Consider the following 10624-nt stretch of genomic DNA (forward strand, 5'->3'; position numbering starts at 1 on the left):
CAGCAGAAATGTCGCTGTCATTTTCCCAGCCCAAGCTGGTCTCTGTATACAAACAAACGAAAAGGTGGGGAGAGGCGGGTGGAGGAAAGTAAGGCAGCATGTTTCAGTAAAGGAGAAAACTGTTTTGGGAAACGGGTCAAAAGTTAAGAAGGCGAGGCAGATGACAGCTCTGAACAACTTACCTTACAGCCACCACGGACGGACAGACCGGGTCTCAGAGTGATCACGCTCTCTCCTTCTTGGGTCACTCCACCTTGGGTCGCTCCGGGCCTCCCTCCACCCTCTCCCGGCCCAGGTAAGCTGGAACAGGCTCCGAAGCAGGAAGTGGAAGTTGTATGCAAATTTCTACCAAGGCTAGGAAGCCTCGGTTCAAAAATCTCCCTGTGGGCAGTGAATCAACAGCCGCTGAGAAGTCACTCTATTTCTTAAAACAGAAACCTCCTTCATTCACTAGAAAAGGCCACTGGCCAATTAGGCTGCATTTTTTTTTTTTCACCACCCAGCTAAGTAACTGCTGAGGAATGTTGCCACTGCCCTGGACCTCAGCGTTGTCGTCTGGTTGTAGTACCCTGGCCTGACACGGTGCCTGGGGAGGGGATTGAACTTGGGTGTTAAGATGGGTTATTCATTAGCAGCTCCAGAGGAGGAAACGGGGGGGGGGGGGGGGGGGGGCAGATCATGGGGAGGAGTATGAAGCAAAAACTTCTTACTGTCTCTAGCTGCATTTGCTGCTCTTAATCACAAAGGGAGGACTCACTGTCCATCCCCCTACACATACACACACACATGCACACACATGAAAAAGTGACAGACATGAAAAAGTGACTAGTTTTGAGAACCACACCCCCCCCGCCCCGACACACACGCCTCCTCTGGCTGCATTTTTCATGTCCTCAAGTTTATTTCCTCACCTTTCCTTCTCCTTGCTTAATCAGTGCCTACAGAGTTTATTGCCAAAGGAGATGCTAGAAACAGGACGACCAGGACGGCAGACTGTGATGGGAGCTGTGTTGGCCGCAGCTCTGGAGTCAGAGGGACCCGGGTGTGAACTCAGTTACCCACGGGCCAGCGGGGGGCTGGGCATGCGCACTGTGCTCCTGGACTCTGCCTGCCTGTTGAGTCCCGAGGGTCAGCCCACTCGGCTGGCCACCCTTCTACCCTCGAGCAGGGGGCGGGGCCCCAGAGCATCCCTATCCAGACCTCCAGGTTCTGCTCAAGTGAGCCATGTGGAGCAGCTTGCTCTATGTTCTGCAAGCAGAGGGAATGCTGCTTGTTTTTAAAACAACATATACAGGGTGTATACATTCTGGTGTATCCTTACAGTGGAATACTACACAGCTGTTAAAAACCATAAATATTTATGTATATAGTTATTTCGACATACGAGGAAAAGTGGCTCTGAGATATTATTTATTGAGAAACGTAATCTCATTTTTGCCAACAGATATGACAAATACGTGTGTGTGTGTATATATATATATTTGTATTTATGTATGTATTTATTTATTTATGTTTATTCACCATTGGTTCCAACACCTATCACTCTGCCCAGAACATAGTTGGCAAGTACTACATATCCGCTAAATGACCAAAAATGACAGAAATGTCTGGAAAAATGCATACCAGACTGTTAAGTGGTGGTCACCTCTAGGGAAAAGGATTGAGGGGAATGGATCAGAACAGAGGGCTTGGGCTTCCCTGGTGGCGCAGTGGTTGAGAACCCGCCTGCCAATGCAGGGGACACGGGTTCGAGCCCTGGTCTGGGAGGATCCCACATGCCACGCAGCAACTAGGCCTGTGTGCCACAACTACTGAGCCTGCACTCTAGAGCCCACGAGCCACAACTGCTGAGCCCGCGTGCCGCAACTGCTGAAGCCCGCGCGCCTAGAGCCTGTGCTCCGCAACAAGAGAAGCCAATGCAATGAGAAGCCCCCGCACCGCAACGAAGAGTAGCCCCTGCTCGCTGCAATTAGAGAAAGCCCGCGTGCAGCAACGAAGACCCAATGCAGCCAAAAATCAATCAATCAATCAATAAAATTTATTTTTAAAAAAGAACGGAGGACTTTTATCCTATTATAGTATTTATATAAAATATGTATACTATACATATGTATATGTATAGTATACATATGTTGGATTCCTTTTCCAACAAGTGTGTAGTACTTCATTCATTAAAAAAAAGATTTAAAAATTGTACTTATTATCTTGGCCTTGAGCTTTCTGCCTCAAAATTATTATTATAATAATCTTTTTTTAGTTTAGGGGAAAATAGCATTTTTTTGCATGTGAAGCAGTTGGTACCAGGATACTTTGAAAAAGCTATCAGTATTAGGAGATGAGAATAGAAAAGACAAGAAGAATGACAAGAGGAGGAAAAAAGAGGGAGATCAAAGAAAGGGCAGGGTGAAGATAATTTTCATTTCTCTTAGATGCCCTTAAATGGATTGGGAAAAGCCTGAAAGATGCTTCTGTCAAGCATTGCCTTTGGAATACAACCCATCAGGAAGAACAAGAGGAATCTTTTTTTCCAATTCTCCCACCAACTGTTTCCCCAGATGTGAGCCTAAGGGCTCTGTGGGGAGATACCAAGTGTTGCAGTGTTGCTTTTAATTGCTGGTAGCTGGGCCTTGCTCCCATCTCAGTTTATCCCGAGCAGAAAGGCAGCACTTAGGGGAAGGAGTTAATGGTTCCTACCTAGGAGCCCTTGCTGGGGCCCCACTGAAAAGTGGCCTGAGGATGTAAACTGTTTAGAGAGGGTGTCCTGAACACAAGAAACTTCCATCTGGACATGCCTGAGGCAGTTACAGTGAAATATGGATGACAGGGAAAGTGTCAGAGAGCCTAGGAAATGAACACCTCTGGCCCCCAGCAGTACCCCCTGGTGTTCTCAGGCTAATACACACACCCTTTTAGCTGGCATCACAGGAGATGAGCTCTTTTTTAAAAAAATATTTCTTATTTATTTATTTATTTTGGTTGCACCTGGTCTGAGTCGCGGCATGCGGGATCTTCAGTTGTGGTGTGCAGGCAGGATCTAGTTCCCCGACCAGGGATCGAACCCTGGCCCCCTGCATTGGGAGCATGCAGTCTCACCCACTGGACCACCAGGGAAGTCCCAGGAGAGGAACTCTTCACTGAGGACCTACCATATACTACTTGTTAGTGCATTTAATCCTGCAAACCGTCCTGTGAGATGCATTTACTACTGTCCTTCCCACTGTACCTTTGAGGAATCTGAGGCTCAAGACTTGGAGTAACCTCTCCAGAGTCACCCAGCTAGTCTGTGGAGACGGATTCCTGAACTGTCTCACTTCTAGGTGGATGTTACCTCCCCTTCCTTTGTTGCCCTGCTGTAGTCTGTCCTTCCTTATGTGCTTGGATGGAGCCCACGTAACTTGCTTTCTTTGCACAATTCTTTTTTTTTTTTTTTTTTTTTGCGGTAAGCGTGCTTCTCACTGTTGTGGCCTCTCCCGTTGTGGAGCACAGGCTCCGGACGCGCAGGCTCAGCGGCCATGGCTCACGGGCCCAGCCGCTCCGCGGCGTGTGGGATCTTCCCGGACCGGGGCACGAACCCGTGTCCCCTGCATCGGCAGGCGGACTCTCAACCACTGCGCCACCAGGGAAGCCCTGCACAATTCTTGACAACGCTTACTGTGGGTGGGGAAAAGTGTAGGCAATAAAAGGGTGGGGCTGAGACTGTGCCAGTTACCAGGGTGCAGTGTTTATATGGTGATGGCTGCTGTGTACATTATAGAGTAGTCAAGAGGTGGGCCAGCCCTCTCCCTCTAGTTAAAAGTCTAGGAGGGAGGATTCGTGTTTGCCAGATTCTAGAGTTGCTCAGTATTCTGGCAAAAGGCATGATTCCATAAAGGTCAGCTTCCCCCACCTCTGTAAACAAAACCGTTTGGACCTAATGCTCAGAACTTGCCATTCTACAGCTTTCATAGATGGAAAGAAAGGAAAAAAGAAAAAAGGAAAAGATTCATTCCTTGGACAAACTTTCATTTTCCATTTTTAAATGCTATGATTTTAAGTGCTGAAATGGCAGAGTGAAACTATGACACACAATGAGGAAGAGAAGAAAACTCCTGTCCTGCATTTCCCTGAGGATGGTCCTCACCCAGAGGGTCCCTAGCGTTGGCTAACTCTCCCCACAACTCAGTTCTGGCGTCACTGCTGGAACCGAGGCAGGAAGAGAAGAAACACCCAGGCTCCTAGTGCCTGGTCCTTAACTCCAGTCCCACAGCCTTTAGTGAGCCTTAGCCTTATTCCAGACGTGCACTGGGTGCTAGGCACGCAAACTCTAAGATTCTCAACATGTTCTTGTGTCTCTTTCAGAAGCAAAAGCTGGGAGATACAGGCAGTTTGAAATAAACTAGCCACTAGACAAAGCCGTAGAGCCGCTGGTTACTTCTCCACTGCTTTGGTGGGCTGCTTCTTGTCCAGAGGGTCAGCCAGACGCAGGCAGAAGCCAGAGCCCGTCACCACCCTTTTCGCCCACACCCGCTGAAACCCAAGATCCTGCCCCACCATCCAGGTGGCCCTCCTTCTCAGTGAGTTGCCCTCTAGAACTGTTTCTTGTTCTGTCAGCTGATTCAGACAGGACCTCACAAATCTAGCAAAGAGGTCCTGGAAACACAAACTCTCACCTGGAAAGGATTACCTGTCAATCCTTTTCTTTTCGAGAGGTTCCTTGAGCCCCGTACATATTTATTCATCTCCTTCCCCTACAAAGGGTATATTGGGAACAGCAGCTTCTGTCAAGCTACAAAAGCTCTGTCATTCCGTTACCCCAGGGCAATGGCGTCTATTCACCTTACATTTGCATATGTAAAGGGGAACATTTTAAAGTTCTGGGAAAGCCAAAGATTATCTGCTCCAAGGTGACTTTCCTCAGAGTGGTCAACTGGACCCAAAGTTGCTGGCAGCGTCTCTTGCTAAAAAGGGATTAAATCCTAACAAACTGAGCTCCCCATTACTACCAGTACAATAATAACAGCTAACCTCAGCGCTTAAGTGTTCTAAGAACTTTGTGTGCATTTATTTACTCACTTAACTGTTCACAGTACCCCTGTGAGATAGGTACCAGAAGATTAGCTACCATTTATTATCTACTATATATCAAGTGATTTTCATTATCTGTATAATGAAGTGGAAAATTTTATTCACCAGAATTCCAGACAGCTGCTTTCCAAGAGAGAAAAGCACATGGAGACCAGATTCTACTTCCTGTGGAGGCTGAACACAGCAGGGCAAGTCAGATGAGAGAGGAACGTTTGGAAAGGGATGATGAGAAAGTAGCATGAGCCCCACAGAGGAGGTGGAGGAGACACAGTGTAGTAGTGGGAGAGCAGAAGGGATCCTCTGCCCTTCAAGAAAGTCTGTGATAAATAATCCCATGTTATTCTCCAAGTCTTCTCTGTACTCATTTGTTTGACTTTTGGACATGTATATGGGCAGCTTTATTCAGGTTATATTTTAAAATTAGGATGGTTAGGGCAGAAGAACTAAATAAACATTTCTCCAAAGGAGACATACAGATTGCCAACAGGCACCTGAAAAGATGCTCAAATCGCTAATTATTAGAAAAATGCAAATCAAAACTACAATGAGGTGTCACCTCACATGGGTCAGAATGGCCATCCTTAAAAAGTCTGTAGGACTTCCCTGGTGGCGCAGTGGTTAAGAATCCGCCTGCCAATGCAGGAGACACGGGTTTGATCCCTGGTCCGGGAAGATCCCACATGCCACGGAGCAACTAAGCCCGTGTGCCCTAACTACTGAGCCTGGGTGGAGCCTGCGAGCCACAACTACTGAGCCCGTACACCACAACTACTGAAGCCCGCGTGCCTAGAGCCCGTGCTCCGCAACAAGAGAAGCCACTGCAATGACAAGCCCGCGCACTGCAACGAAGAGTAGTCCTCGCTCACCACAACTAGAGAAAGCCCCCGCACAGCAATGAAAACCCAACGCAGCCAAAAACAAAAAATATAAAGTAATAAATAAATTTTTTTAAAAAGTCTATAAATAATAAAATGCTGGAGAGGGTGTGGAAAAAAGGGAACCCTCCTACACTGTTAGTGGGAATGTAAATTGGTACAGTCACTATGGAGAACAGAATGGAGGTTCCTTAAAAAAACTAAAAATAGGGACTTCCTTGGTGGTGCAGTGGTTAAGATTCCGCCTGCCAATGCAGGGGACACAGGTTCAAGCCCTGGTCCGGGAAGATCCCACATGCTGCAAGAGCAACTAAGCCCATGCGCCACAACTACTGAGCCTGTGCTCTAAAGCCCGCGAGCCACAACTACTGAGCCCACGAACCACAACTATTGAAGCCCATGCGCCTAGAGCCTGGCTCCGCAACAAGAGAAGCCACCGCAATGAAAAGCCCACTCACTGCAACTACAGAAGGCCCACACACAGCAACGAAGACCCAATGTAGCCATAAATAAATAAATAAATAAACAAAAACTAAAAGGAGAGTTCCCATATGATCCAGCAATCTCACTCCTGGGCATATATCTGGAAAAGATGAAAACTAATTTGAAAAGATACATGCACCCCAATGTTCATAGCAGCACTAGTGCTTACAATAGCCAAGACATGGAAGCAAGCTAAGTGTCCACTGACAGATGAATGGAAAAAGGAGATGTGGTACATATATACAATGGAATATTACTCAGCCATAAAAAAGAATAAACTAATGCCATTTGCAACAACATGGATGGACCGACCTAGAGATTATCATACTAAGTGAAGAAAGTCAAAGACAAATATCATGTGATATCACTTATATGTGGAATCTAAAATATGATGCAGAACTTATTTACAAAACAGAAACAGACTCATGGACATTGAGACAAGACTTATGGTTACTGAAGGGGAAGGGTGGGGAGGGATAAATTGGGAGTATGGGATTAACAGATGCACACTACCATATATAAAATAGATAAACAACAAGGACTTACTGTATAGCACAGGGAACTATATTGAATATCTTATAATAAACTATATTGGAAAAGAATAGAAAAGAAGAATATATGTATACATATACATGCATAACCAAATCACTTTGCTGTATACCTGAAACTAACACAATATTGAAAATCAACTCTACTTCAATTAAAAAAAATTAGGATAGTTACTATAAAAAAAGAGAAAATAACAAGTGTCAGGGAGAACGTGGAGAAATTGGAATCCATGTGCACCATTGGTGGAATGTGAAATGGTGCAGCCTGTGTGAAAAATAGTCTGGCGATTTCTCAAAAAATTAAAAATAGAGTTACCATATGACCCAATAATTCCATTTCTGGGTATATACCCAGAAGAACTGAGGGTCTCAAAGAAACCCTCAAGAAAAGGGAGTCTTGAAGAGAAATTTGTACACCATGTTCATAGTAGCATTTATACACTACAGCCACGGTAGAAGGCAACCCAAGTGTCCATCGATGGATGGATGGATAAACAAAATGTGGTATACACATACAATGGAATATTATTCAGCCTTATAAAAGGAAGGAAATTCTGACATGTACTATGACAGGGATGAACCTGGAGGACATTATTCTAAGTGAAATAAACCAGTCATAAAAGGACAAGTACTGTATGATTCCACTTAGCTGAGGCACCTAGAGCAGTCAAATTCATAGAGACAGAAAGTAGAATGGTGGTTATCGAAGACCGAGAAGAGGCAGGAATGCAGAGTTATTGCTTAATGGGTATAGAGTTTCAGTTCTGCAAGATGAAAAGTGTTCTGGAAATAAATAGTGGTGCTGTTTACACAACAATGTGAATGTACTTAATGCCACTGAACTGTACACTTAAAAGTGGTTAAGATGGTAAATTTTATGTTACGTTATTTCATCACAATTAAAATGAAATAGTCCCCAAAGCAGGAGTGCATGGTGGGTTTTATTTCCCTCATTTTACAGGTGAGGAAATTAAGGTGCACAGAAGTCAGGCAGCTTGTTAGGGCCGCACAGCTGGGTTTCGGACCAGAGCTGACTCCCTAAGAAAGCCACGCCTCTCTCCCCTGCACCGGGCTGCCCAGTACCCACGGGAGGCTCAAGGTGGGCGCGGACATAGGCTGAGGCCACACAGATTCACCTCCTTCCTGTGCCCTTTACACTCTAGACTGTCCTTTCTCCAGCACCGGTTTTTCTAGTATCCTTATTCTCTCTTCTGCCTTTCCCTCATCAAAAGTTCCTCTCAGGAAAAAACCCGATCCCTCATTTATACCTCAGCTACATGGTGTGAATTTAAATCATTGTGCTGCCTCTCTGAGGGGCGCTTGCATTTTAAGCTTCATCACTCTCTATGAAATGAAAGCCTTTGTTCCATGTTCAAGGAATTTCAGGCATCAGGGAGCAAACAGGAAGGAACTGGAGGGTGCTGGTGGCAGGTAGGACAACTATAACCCAGAGAAATACATTAAATGGGGGGAATTTGGGTGCAAAGTTAGAAGGCAGATATATTTTATGGACAGACTGATCTTTCAAGGCTCCACAAAGATGTGAAGTGTGGGTGAGAGGGAGGTAGGTGGACAGTTCTCGTTAAGCTTTCCCCACTGAGCAAACTGGGCTGCCTGACCTCCAGACTCCAAACTTTTGTTTGTCGTCAGAATCTAGAGGGTTGATTTCCTCAGGGTGTTGTTTCCCTGACAGTTCTCAATGCCTCTTCTCTTCCTGTTACATTGTGAAATTCCAGTCTAAAGCAGCTGGCTGCAGTAGCTGGAGATCTCTGCCCAAAGATCTGAGCAATCGTTCCTTTAGTGTCAAGAATGCATCTCATGGGCTTCCCTGGTGGCGCAGTGGTTGAGAGTCCGCCTGCCGATGCAGGGGACACGGGTTCGTGCCCCGGTCCGGGAAGATCCCACATGCCGCGGAGCGGCTGGGCCCGTGAGCCATGGCCGCTGAGCCTGCGCGTCCGGAGCCTGTGCTCCGCAACAGGAGAGGCCACAACAGTGAGAGGCCCGCGTACCGCAAAAAAAAAAAAAATCAAAACAAAAGGCCAGTAAATTTTACTCGTGTGTGTGTGTGTGTGTGTGTGTGTGTCACAGAGAGACAGAGTTTTAACTTTTAGATTATGCCCAAACCCCCAAAACTCCACAACCCATTTTTTTTTTTTTTGGCCACGCTACGCGGTGGCATGCGGGATCTTAGTTCCCTGATCAGGGATCGAACCCACATCCCCTGCAGTGGAAGCGCAGGGTCTTAACCACTGGACCGCCAGGGAAGTCCCTCCACAACCTTTTTTTTCTATGGCTATTCTACCTCTCCTAGTGAGCTCCCATTCCACTAAAGTGTGGGGAAAGGACCATATGCTTGCTAGTGAGAGTAATTCAGTCTCCTTCAGTTCTGTCTCTCCTTGGTAATTATTGAACATTTTGGCATTTCTCCCTCTTTCTCTTCGGCATAGGGTCTAGATGTAGAGGAGAGCCTGTGGGTCTTCTCATTAGTGAGGGCAGAGCCTCAGGTCCCTGTTGGGCTTTTCTGTTCTCTGTGAAAATAGTCTTTGTCCCAGACTGGGCATCTTGCTCTTATCTGAAGATGGTGACAACCTGAGCACCTTCTAAGTGTTCACCTCGGCTCTCCTGGAGGGTAAGCTGACTTGTTCTTCACCTTCCCCAGGACACTTTCTCAGGGAACTGGACCAAGCTTGGTGCAGCTCAACCCAGTTTGGGTTGTTGATGTCTGAGCGGAGGCTCAGAGTGAACCCCAGCATTCACTCTCTTCTTCTGCCATAGTAGTAGAATCTTTTGTTGGCCAAATGGCTCCCCAGAATAAAGACTCTGTTACCCAGCCTTCCTGTCCGTAGGGATGGCCATGTGGACTAAGTTCTGATCAAAGAGAAATGAGAAGAGTCTCATTTGCTCAAAGGGCATGTCTTCCTCTTCTTCCCCTTCTCATTGGCTAGAGCGTGGATTTGGTGGTGGGGGTGAGCTGTTGGGGGACCATGTGGTGACAGCAACACCCCAAGGATGGGGGAGCAACAAGAGGGAAGGAGTCTGGGTCCCTGATAACAACAGAACCTATATCCTAGGTATGTAATGTTGTACAAGACTCCTACTGGGCTTTGATTTGATTGTCTTGCTGGAATTTTCACACTAAAATCGCATCTGAAACCATTTTCCCCCCAAGAGCTTTAGGTAGAGGATAGATTTTCCTTGAAGCTTATTAATCATCTTGAGAAGAGCTCAACCATAGAAAGGATTTGAGGACTAAGACAGGCCTTGGAACAGAATGGGATACTAAGCTCTTCCCCTCTTGGGGCCTCCTGGATAGGTCCAGGCCCCAGGAGAGAGGGCACGTCCTCTGAAGGGAGGGAAGCTAGTCTAAGAGAGGAAGTTGCCGGCTGGACTCCCTGAAGATGGCCTAGTTCTGGGTTGGAAACATACAAGGAAAGAAGAGCCTGCCTCTGACAATCATTGAGGCTAACAAGGAAGCTGAGGCCATGAGACCCTGACAATGCACGAGACCACCCCTCCCTCTCTCTCTCTCTCTCTCTCTCTCTCTCTCTCTCTCTCTCTCTCTCTCTCTCTCTCTCTCTCGTGCGCGCGCACGCACACACACACGGTAGAAATGTCAGCCCTTCCGGGGAGCTTTCAGGCCCTTTGAGAGGCTGG

At 46.6% G+C, this 10624-nt stretch overlaps 1 protein-coding gene across 14 annotated transcripts in view; it reads right to left on the reverse strand.

The window, feature by feature from the left end:
* The window catches only part of TRAF3IP2 (TRAF3 interacting protein 2), a 43313-nt gene extending 42262 nt beyond the window's left edge, over nucleotides 1-1051 (reverse strand). For 6 of the 14 annotated variants that reach the window (XR_010836258.1, XR_010836259.1, XR_010836260.1 and 3 more), the window contains exon 1: nucleotides 183-584. The gene's annotated coding sequence lies outside the window, so the exon portion shown is untranslated. Of the gene's footprint in view, nucleotides 1-182; nucleotides 807-911 lie in introns of those variants that run through there. The other 8 variants (XM_067011670.1, XM_067011667.1, XM_067011669.1 and 5 more) reach the window with 7 other exon arrangements.
* Between the last annotated feature and the right edge of the window lie 9573 nt (nucleotides 1052-10624).

This window comes from Kogia breviceps, chromosome 13 (assembly GCF_026419965.1).
Source record: "Kogia breviceps isolate mKogBre1 chromosome 13, mKogBre1 haplotype 1, whole genome shotgun sequence".
Taxonomy (NCBI): Eukaryota; Metazoa; Chordata; class Mammalia; order Artiodactyla; family Physeteridae; genus Kogia; species Kogia breviceps.